This window comes from Oncorhynchus kisutch, linkage group LG23 (genome assembly GCF_002021735.2).
Source record: "Oncorhynchus kisutch isolate 150728-3 linkage group LG23, Okis_V2, whole genome shotgun sequence".
In the NCBI taxonomy this organism is placed as follows: domain Eukaryota; kingdom Metazoa; phylum Chordata; class Actinopteri; order Salmoniformes; family Salmonidae; genus Oncorhynchus; species Oncorhynchus kisutch.
The window spans coordinates 7,105,944-7,117,499 of NC_034196.2; the positions used below are offsets into that span (position 1 = coordinate 7,105,944).

At 46.4% G+C, this 11,556-nt stretch overlaps 1 protein-coding gene across 1 annotated transcript in view; it reads left to right on the forward strand.

Moving 5' to 3' along the window:
• The window catches only part of LOC109877943 (lysosome membrane protein 2), a 54,884-nt gene that overhangs the window by 34,504 nt on the left and 8,824 nt on the right, over positions 1 to 11,556 (forward strand). The gene's annotated exons all lie outside the window — the stretch shown is intronic.

Here is an 11,556-nt window from a genome sequence, read left to right on the forward strand (position 1 = left end):
TACGTCAAACAACAACATTGATGAATACGCTGATTCGGTGAGCGAGTTCATTAGAAAGTGCATTGAAGATGTCGTACCCATAGCAACGATTAAAACATTCCCAAACCAGAAACCGTGGATTGATGGTAGCATTCGCATGAAACAAAGCGCAAACCACTGCTTTTAACCAGGGCAAGGTGACCTGAAACATGACAGAATACAAACAGTGTAGCTATTCCCTCCACAAGGCAATCAAACAAGCTAAGCGTCAGTATAGAAACAAAGTAGAGTCGCAATTCAACAGCTCAGACACGAGGTATGTGGCAGGGTCGACAGTCAATCACGGATTACAAAAAGAGAACCAGCCCCGTCGCGGACCAGGATGTCTTGCTCCCAGACAGACTAAATAACTTTTTTGCCCTCTTTGAGGACAATAAAGTGCCACTGACACGGCCCGCTACCAAAACCTGCGTACTATCCTTCACTGCAGCCGATGTGAGTAAAACATTTGACCCCAAGCATACTTCCAAAGTTTTGGCAAAATGGCTTAAGGACAACAAGGTATTTGAGTGGCCATCACAAAGCCCTGACCTCAATCCAATAGATAATTTGTGGGCAGAACTGGGAAAAGTGTGTGCAAGCAAGGAAGCCTACAAACCTAACTCAGTTACACCCGCTCTGTCAGGAGGAATGGGCCAAAAACCTATTGTGGGAAGCTTGTGGAAGGCTACCTGAAATGTTTGACCCAAGTTAAACAATTGAAACAATTTAAAGGCAATGCTACCAAATACGAATTGAGTGTATGTAAAGAAATATTATCTGAAAAATAATAATTCTCTTTACTGTTATTCTGACATTTCACATTCTTAAAATAAAGTGGTGATCCTAACTGACCTAAGACAGGGACTTTTTACTAGGATTAAATGTCAGGAATTGTGAAAAACTGATTGCACAGGGCGGGGTCGAGACCCAGGGTCTCGAGCTTGATGTGGGGGTGTATTTGTATTTGGCTATGTAAACTTACGACTTCAACTGTATATGCTCTAAAATGACACCGTGGGCTGTGGTCAAAAGTGCACTATATGGGATAAGGGTGCCATTTGGGACGTATTTTGCTTGCCATGCTAATGCCCACTCTCTCAGGTGACCGTGGCTAGCATTTTAGTCACACCACCACTCACTCAAACTCAAATCAAATAAAAAATTCAAAGTGCATTTAGAATTACAACACACTTTGCATTAAAGCAATAATAGAAGAACATAGAAAGCAAAAATATAAATTATTAAAATCCGGCTCAAGAGGTGTGTTTTTAATAGTGATTTAAAAACCTCAATGGTGTTTGCCCCTCTTACCTGACAGGGCAAACTGTTCCACAACTTATGTGTTTTAATAGAGAATGTTCCGCCCCCGCCTTGGTTCTGCATCTAGGAACCGGGAGCGGAGCTCCCTCACTGGATTGTAAGGAACAAGCATGTCTGTCAGATAAGAAGGGGCATGCAGTAACTTAAAAGTTAGGAGTAAGATCCTTAAAATCGAAAATCAGACTGATGCGTCACAGAGTAACTGGAGTGATGTGAATTCTCTTCAATTATAATCACAGCCGTATATATTCCCCCCCAAGCAGACACATCGATGGCCCTGAACTAACTTTATTTGACTCTATGCAATCTGGAAACCACATATCCTGAGGCTGCATTCGTTGTAGCTGGGGATTTTAACAAGGCTAATCTGAAAATAAGACTCCCTAAACTGTATCAGTATATCTATTGTGCTACCAGAGCTGGTAAAACCCTGGATCATTGCTATTATAACTTCCGCGACGCATATAAGGCCCTCCCCCGCCTCCTTTCGGAAAAGCTGACCACGACTCCATTTTGTTGCTTCCAGCCTATAGACAGAAACTAAAACAAGAAGCTCCCGCGCTCAGGTCTGTTCAATGCTGGTCCGACCAATCTGATTCCACGCTTCAAGACTGCTTCGATCACGTGGATTGGGATATGTTCCGCATTACGTCAAACAACAACATTGATGAATACGCTGATTCGGTGAGCGAGTTCATTAGAAAGTGCATTGAAGATGTCGTACCCATAGCAACGATTAAAACATTCCCAAACCAGAAACCGTGGATTGATGGTAGCATTCGCATGAAACAAAGCGCAAACCACTGCTTTTAACCAGGGCAAGGTGACCTGAAACATGACAGAATACAAACAGTGTAGCTATTCCCTCCACAAGGCAATCAAACAAGCTAAGCGTCAGTATAGAAACAAAGTAGAGTCGCAATTCAACAGCTCAGACACGAGGTATGTGGCAGGGTCGACAGTCAATCACGGATTACAAAAAGAGAACCAGCCCCGTCGCGGACCAGGATGTCTTGCTCCCAGACAGACTAAATAACTTTTTTGCCCTCTTTGAGGACAATAAAGTGCCACTGACACGGCCCGCTACCAAAACCTGCGTACTATCCTTCACTGCAGCCGATGTGAGTAAAACATTTAAACGTGTTAACCCTCACAAGGCTGCAGGCCCAGACGGTATCCCCAGCCGCTTCCCCAGAGCATGCGCAGACCAGCTGGCTGGTGTGTTTTACGGACATATTCAATCAATCCTTATCCCAGTCTGTTGTTCCCACATGCTTCAAGAGGGCCACCATTGTCCCTGTTCCCAAGAAAGCTAAGGTAACTGGGCTAAACGACTACCGCCTCGTAGCACTCACTTCCGTCATCATGAAGTGCTTTGAGAGACAAGTCAAGGACCATATCACCTCCACCCTACCTGACACCCTAGACCCACTCCAATTTGCTTACCGCCCAAATAGGTCCACAGACAACACAATCACAACCACACTGCCCTAACCCATCTGGACAAGAGGAATACCTATGTGAGAATGCTGTTCATAGACTACAGCTCAGCATTTAACACCATACTACCCCCCAAACTCGTCATCAAGCTCGAGATCCTGGGTCTCGACCCCGCCCTGTGCAACTGGGTACTGGACTTCCTGACGGGCCACCCCCAGGTGGTGAGGGTAGGTAACAAAATCTCCACCCCGCCGATCCTCAAAACTGGGGCCCCACAAGGGTGCGTTCTGAGCCCTCTCCTGTACTCCTTGTTCACCCACGACTGAGTGGCCATGCACGCCTCCAACTCAATCATCAAGTTTGCAGAAGACACTACAGTGGCTTGATTACCAACAACGACGAGACGGCCTACAGGGAGGAGGTGAGGGCCCTCGGAGTGTCGTGTCAGGAAAATAACCTCACACTCAACGTCAACAAAACAAAGGAGATGATTGTGGACTTCAGGAAGCATCAGAGGGAGCACCCCCCTATCCATATCGACGGGACAGTAGTGGAGAGGGTAGTAAGTTTTAAGTACACATCACAGACAAACTGAATTGGTCTACCCACACAGACAGCGTCGTGAAGAAGGCGCAGCAGCGCCTCTTCAACCTCAGGATGCAGAAGAAATTCGGCTTGTCACCAAAAGCACTCACAAACTTCTACAGATGCACAATCGAGAGCATCCTGTCGGGCTGTATCACCGCCTGGTACGGCAACTGCTCTGCCCACAACCGTAAGGCTCTCCAGAGGGTAGTGAGGTCTGCACAACGCATCCCTGGGGGCAAACTACCTGCCCTCCAGGACACCTACACCACCAGATGTCACAGGAAGGCCATAAAGATCATCAAGGACATCAACCACCCGAGCCACTGCCTGTTCACCCTGCTATCATCCAGAAGGCGAGGTCAGTACAGGTGCATCAAAGCAGGGACCGAAAGACTGAAAAACAGCTTCTATCTCAAGGTCATCAGACTGTTAAACAGCCACCACTAACATTGAGTGGCTGCTGCCAACACACTGACTCAACTCCAGCGACTTTAATTGATGGAAATTGATGTAAAAATATATCACTAGCCACTTTAAGCAATGCTACTTAATATAATGTTTACATACCCTACATTACTCATCTCATCTGTTCATGTATATACTGTACTCTATCATCTACTGCATCTTTATGTAATACATGTATCACTAGCCACTTTAAACTATGCCACTTTGTTTACATACCCTAGATTACTCATCTCATATGTATATCCTGTACTCGATACCATCTACTGCATCTTGCCTATGCCGTTCTGTACCATCACTCATTCATATATCTTTATCTACATATTCTTTATCCCCTTACACTTGTGTCTATAAGGTAGTAGTTTTGGAATTGTTAGGTTAGATTGCTCGTTGGTTATTACTGCATTGTCGGAACTAGAAGCACAAGCATTTCGCTACACTCGCATTAACATCTGCTAACCATGTGTATGTGACCAATAAAATTTGATTTGATTTCTCTAGTATCTAAGAAAGGAAACGGAGATTTGAGATTGGCCTATTGTTTTTTCTTTTTTAGGCCTATAATATTGTTTTTTTAAGAGGTCTAATTACAGCGTATTTAAGAGATTCAGGGACTATTCCAGTTTGGAAAGATGTGTTTACAATTATTAGTGGGAGAAGTTATTTGACGAGCTTTGTGGGTATAGGGTCAAGTTGGCAGGTGGAAGGCTTGGAGTGCATAATGAGTTCAACCAAGTCAGGGGTGTTAAACGATCCAGAATAGCTGTGATCTCCTCATACTCCTGTAGGGTTTGTGGCATATCAGATGACTTCATTGAGATTTTAACTCTAATTGTAGTAATTTTCTCATTTAAAAAAATCATAAAATCTCTTACAGGTGAGGCTAGAAAATGCTCAGGCAGGCTGGGGCCTGCTTCTATGTGGGACTTGCTACAGTGCTGAAGAGAAATCTAATCTTTTTTCTATCATTATTAATTTAGGAGCAGGACTCATGCGCAGACCCTAAGGCTTGCTTGTAATTTGTGATGCTGTCTGTCGTGCCATGCCAGCCAGCATACTTCAAGCTTGGAGGAATGCTATTGTGTATTAATGCTAGAATCTATAAATTCCTCCCAGAAATTATAAAGGCGGCTAAAATGAATTCCAGGTTCAGCTCTAGGGCGGACTATCAATTAAATTTAAAAAGTTCTATGTACATGGTTTGAGAGTACAGGATTTTGAGGAGAGACTGATACATTTAAAATATCAATACCATAGGATAGGGCTAGATCTAGCGTATGGCTATGGCAGCGGGTGGGCACAATACATTCTGAGCAAAGACAAAATACTCTATAAGAGAGGAAAATGCTATTCCCAGGGCATCACTGTTATTGTCCACATGTACATTAAAATCACCTATAATTACTATTTTGTCATAAGATTACAAGGCTTGATAAGAATTCAGCAAATTCTGGCAAAAACATAGTATAAGGACCAGGTGGCCTGTAAAATTCAAGTAGTATTTTGCCTTAAGCATGGCATAGTTCAGAGTGAGTACCACAAAGCAGGAAAAGTCAGCAGCAGCAATAGGTTTTAAACAGAGTCTGGGCTCTTGAATGAAGGTTATCCCACTACCTCTTCCTGATTAATTAGATTTCCCATTGGAGATGCCTCATTTAGAGCCACATACTCATCAGGTCTCAGATAAACTCATAATATCCGTCTTTAAAAAAAACTTTAACTAGGCAAGTAAGTTAAGAACAAACTCTTATTTACAATGACATCCTACACCAGCCAAACCTGGACGACACTGGGCCAATTGTGCAGCTCCCTATGGGACTCCCAATCACAGCTGGTTGTGATACAGCTTGTTTTGTAACCAGAGTGTATGTAGTGACGCCTCTAGCACTGAGATGTTGTGCCGTAGACCGCTGCGCCACTCGAGAGCCTGTTAGCAATAAGATCATTTACAGTTTAAGTGCAGGTTTAGGACTGAGAGCTCTAATAGGCCAAGTCTGATAAATTGTTTAGTGCCTGTAGCTGAGATGTGATGAGTCTGTATCATAATAAGATTACTCACATTTGATCCAGGCTGTTTTTGTTGTCTTTGAAGTCTTTGTAGTCTGGGTCTGGGGTATACAGGTTGGATGGAATGAATCAAATCGTATTGTCACGTGCCGAATACAACAGGTGTAGACCTTACCTTGAAATGCTTACTTACAACAATACAGTTAAGAAAATAAGTGTTAAGAAATTATTTACAAAATCAACTAAAGTAAAACTGTTTTTAAAGAAACAATAAAATAACAATAATGAGGCTATATACAGGGGGCACTGGTACCGAGTCAATGTGCGGGGGTACAAGTTAGTCGAGGTAACTGAGGTAATAAGTACATGTACTGTAGGTAGGGGTAAAGTGATAGATAATAATAATAATAAGCAGTGAGTTGCAGCAGTGTAAAACAAAAGTGTGTGTGGGGGGGGGGGGGTCAATGCAAATAGTCCAGTTAGCAATTTGATTAATTGATCAGCATTCTTATGGCTTGGGGTTAGAAGCTGTTAAGGAGTGTTTTGGACCGATACTTAGCAGAGAGAACAGTCACTTGGGTGGCTGGAGTCTTTGACAATTTTTGGGGCCTTCCTCTGACACCGCCTCGTGTATATATGTTCTGGATGGCAGGAAGCTTGGTCCCAGTGATGTACTGGGCCGTATACAGTACCCTCTGCAGCGGCTTATGGTCGGATCAAGTCCGAGTGCTTCTTGAAGCCTCCAGATGGGCAGCCGTGGTCATGAGAAGATCCGGAAGCTAGATGCTCAGCGGAGGCGGTGGTCGGAGGTGGTGGTCAGGTCAGCACGTGCAAGGGCAAGCAGGCAGCTCGATGTCATCAGGGTATATCTGACATCTGCAGATTCTTTATTGGGACTCTATGAAGTTTGAGCTCCCCACAGAATACAGCCCACTCCTTACTTCAGAAGTATCCTCCTGAGTAATGGAAAAGTTGTCCCAATGCCAACTCTGCATGTATATCCTCATCAGAATGTGTAATTCTAATCCTCTAGCTAATGAGAAATAAAAGGTTGACATGAAAATGATTACATATGTACAGAATTTACATGATTCTCTGCCTAGGCTGCCATGGCAACTATAGAACCTATAGAATGACTAGCCGTGCTCTGAAGGGAAAGGGACAGATCCTATCACAACAGTATTTCAAGGACAAAGCCTCCTTCATTGAAATTATGTGGAAACAATGTTTATTCAATCAGTATCTGCCCAGTGGGAGGTCTCTTCTCAGTAAGCTGGGAAGTTAGAGGCCAACTACTGTTTTGTCTTAAACCTTGTTGTTTTGTTGTTGCTCTGATGAATGATAACAGTGATGCATATTTAGGACCCTGCTGTTTGAATGTTAATGACGAGACAGAGGCATTGATGCGAGTAACCAGTCTTGTTCAGCACATCACAATACGTCCGGGTATCTCAAGCACACCGGTAAAACACATGAGTTGCAGTAATGAACATGAGCATCACTGTGCCATCTTACACCTATAACACCTACCCCCTGAGAACTACTGTCAGCGTCGTGTGTGTATAGGTGGCAGGGAAGTCAGGTGCAGGAGAGTCAAAATGGAGTGTAAATGGAGTCTTTTAATAATTGACCACGTAACATGCTCCATAACACAAAAATGTACAGACAAAAACAAGCATGGGTACGAGGAACCCACGCGCACCTATACAACCTAAAACTGCACTGACAATAAAACAATCTCTGACAAAGACATGAGGGGAAACAGAGGGTTACATACACAACAGGTAATGAGTGGGATTGAAAACAGGTGTGTGGGAAAACAAGACAAAACCAATGGAAAATGAAAAATCGATCAATCATGGCTAGAAGACCGGTGATGTCGACTGCCGAGCACCGCCCGAACAAGGAGAGGCAACGACTTCGGCAGAAGTCGTGACAGTACCCCCCCCCCCCCCCCCCCCCCCCCCCCTGACGCGCGGCTCCAGCAGCGTGTCGACACCGGCCTCGGGGGACAACACGGAGGGCGAGGTGCAGGGCGATCCGGATGGAGACGGTGGAATTCTGATAACATGGAAGGATCTAACACGTCCTCCACCGGAACCCAGCATCTCTCCTCCGGCCCGTACCCCTCCCAGTCCACGAGGTACTGAAGGTCCCTCACCCGACGTCTCGATACGGTAATTAGTGGGCAGGCCCCACAAACCACGGACCCAGCTTCCGGCAGAGCAGGCGCAGGGGCAGGTTTCGGGTTGAGAGCCAGACCCTGTCCCCTGGTGCGAACACCGGGGCCTCACTGCGGCGACGGACTGCACCAATTTTCTGGCGCCTTATGGCGTGCTGAAGGTGGACGTGGGCTGCATCCCAGTTTTCCTCAGCGCGCCAAAACCAATTGTCCACCGCAGGAGCCTCAGTCTGGCTCTGATGCCACGGAGCCAGAACCGGCTGATACCCTAATACACATTGAAAAGGAGTAAGGTTAGTGGAGGAGTGACGTAGCGAGTTCTGGGCCATCTCTGCCCAGGGCACGAACTTCGCCCACTCCCCCGGCCGATCCCGGCAATAAGACCGCAGAAACCTACCCACATCCTGGTTAACTCTCTCCACCTGCTCATTACTCTCGGGTGAAAACCTGAGGTAAGACTTGCCGAGATCCCCAGACGTTCCATGAACGCCTTCCAGACCTTTGATGTGAACTGGGAACCCCGATCACACACTATATACTCAGGCACCCCATAGTGCCGGAAAACGTGTGTAAACAGGGCCTTTGCAGTTTGTAAGAACGTAGGGAGACCGGGCAAAGGAAGGAGACGACAGGACTTCGAAAACTGATCCACAACGACCAGTATCGTTGTGTAACCTTGTGAAGGTGGAAGATCAGTCAAAAAATCCACCGACAGATGCAACCACAGCCGTTGAGGAACGGGTAGAGGTTGTAGCTTACCTCTGGGCAGGTGTCTAGGAGCCTTGCACTGGGCGCGCACCGAGCTGGAGGAAACATTAATCCTCACGTCCTTAGCTAAAGTGGGCCACCAGTACCTCCCATCAAGACAGCGTATTGTCCAACCTATCCCAGGATGACCAGAGGAGGGTGACAGGTGTGAGCCCAATAGATAAATTGGTCGCGGACAGCAGACGGAACGTACAGACGACCAGCTGGACACTCGGGGAGAGGGTTCTGCACGTGACGCCCGCTCAATGTCCGCGTCCAGCTCCCACACTACTGGCGCCACCAAACACGAAGCTGGGGGTATGGGAGTGGGATCCATGGACCGCTCCTCTGTGTCATACAGCTGAGACAATGCGTCTGCCTTAACGTTCTGGGAACCTGGTCTGTAAGAGAGTAAACACAAAACGAGTGAAAAACATGGCCCACCTTGCCTGGCAAGGATTCAGTCTCTTCGCCCACCGGATGTACTCCAGATTGAGGTGGTCAGTCCAGATGAGAAAAGGGTGTATAGCCCCCTCAAGCCAATGCCTCCACGCCTTCAAGGCTTTTACGACAGCTAACATCTCCCGGTCCCCCACATCATAGTTTCGCTCCGCCGGGCTGAGCTTCTTCGAAAAGAAAGCACAGGGGCGAAGCTTCAGTGGCGTACCCGAACGCTGAGAGAGCACTGCTCCTATCCCAGCTTTGGATGCGTCCACCTCCACTATGAATGGCAAAGAGGGATCCGGATGAGCCAACACAGGCACCGAGGTAAACAGAGTCTTCAGGTGTCCAAAAGCCCTGTTCGCCTCAGCCGACCACTGCAAGCGCACCAGGCCCCCCTTTAGCAGTGAGGTAATGGGAGCAGCCACCTGACCAAAACCCTGGATAAACCTCTGGTAGTAATTGGCAAACCCTAAGAAATGTTGCACCTCCTTTACAGTGGTTGGAGTCGGCCAATTACGCACGGCTGCAATGCGGTCGCTCTCCATATCCACTCCTGAGGTGGAAATCCGATGCCCTAGGAAGTAGATGGATTGTTGGAAGAACAGGCATTTCTCAGCCTTGACATATAGATCATGCTCCAACAGGCAACCAATCTATCGCACAATCCCTCCGTCGATGGGGTGGTAATTGAGTCACCTACTTTTTTACAGAAGGCGAGAGCCAAATCGGCATATTCGGGGAAAGGCATATCCACAGAAACAATAGCGATCCCTAAACTATGAGCTAAACTTTTATTAATGAAATTCCCAGCCACGCCTGAATCTACTAGCGCCTTATACTGGGAATGCAGGGAAAAATCAGGAAAAGAGACAGAGACAAACATTGCAACAGAGGGCTCTGGATGAGAATGGTGCCTACTCACCTGGGGTGATGCCAGAGTGCCCTGCCTTCTCTATTCCCAGAGGAACCAACCCGGCACCGACCAGCAGTGTGAGCGGGAACCCCCTCCAGTCTCCCTGTGCACCATCCCTCCCAATTCCATAGGTTCGGGAGAGAGGGTGCGGGAGGATGGAACAACCAGAACCCGATCTAGACGTCCACGAGTAGCCAGCATGTTGTCCAGCCTGATGGACATGTCCACCAGCTGGTCAAAGGTGAGGGTGGTGTCTCTATATGCCAGCTCCCGACGGACGTCCTCGCGTAGACTACAATGGTAATGGTCGATCAGGGCCCTGTCGCTCCATCCAGCGCCGGCAGCCAGGGTCCTAAACTCCAGAGCAAACTCCTGTGTACTCCCTGTCTCCTGCCTCAAAAGGGTCCAACGCCGCATCCTCCTCTCTACACACAGCGCTGGCCCACTCCAGGGCTTTCCCGGTGAGGCATGAGACGAGGGCACAACACTTCTCACTGGTGGTACTGGGGAGACCGTGGCCAGATACAAGTTCAGCTTAAGAAGGATGTGGTTTTATTGGTCTTGTGAATCCTGAGCCATCTGTGTGTTGATCTAGTATTAGCTGCATCTCAAGGGTTTGTTTCTTTTGCTGCCCATTCACATTTGACATATTCCACTAATATATTGCAAACAAGAGGATCCAATCGCATTTGATTACTTCCTCACTGAGCTTGAACAGCCTCTCCCTTTTCTCGTCATCAGAGTTTCAGAGCAGGAAGGGGAGGACCATCCTCAGTGAATTTCAGATTTTTTTTTATTTTGAAACATTTAAAAAGTTATCATTTTTAGATAAACTATACCAATTACAGTCATGTCACCAAATTATTTATTAAAGCACACTATTTTGCAAAGAAGGTCTAAAGTAGCCTCAATAGCACTCTGTAGGGTAGCACCAAGGTGTAGCCGGAGGACAGCTAGCTTCCGTCCTCCTTTGAGTACATTGACTTCAATACAAAACCTAGGAGGCTCATGGTTCTCACCTCCTTCCATAGACTTACACAGTAATTATGACAACTTCCGGAGGACGTCCTCCCACCTATCAGAGCTCTTGCAGCATGAACTGACATGGTTCAAAGAATAATTCATGTAGTGCTGAAAGCTTAAGCTACAGCTAGCTAGTACTGCAGTGCATAAAATGTGGTGAATAGTAGAAAATAGTTGAACAGTTTTGAACAAATGCATTTTTTCCTAAATGAAGGAGAAACAGGAGAGAAATAGAGTAATTTTTTCCACTTTCAGTTTCACTTACTTAGCTAGAAAATGCAGCTAGCTAGTTACGCCTACTGAAACACCCTGCTCAAACAGAGGGCTGCTATGTTAGCTAGCTGGCTATGACTATCCAACACAACACTGGAACTCTTCTAAGTTAAGGTAAGCTTTTGGTTTTACAAAT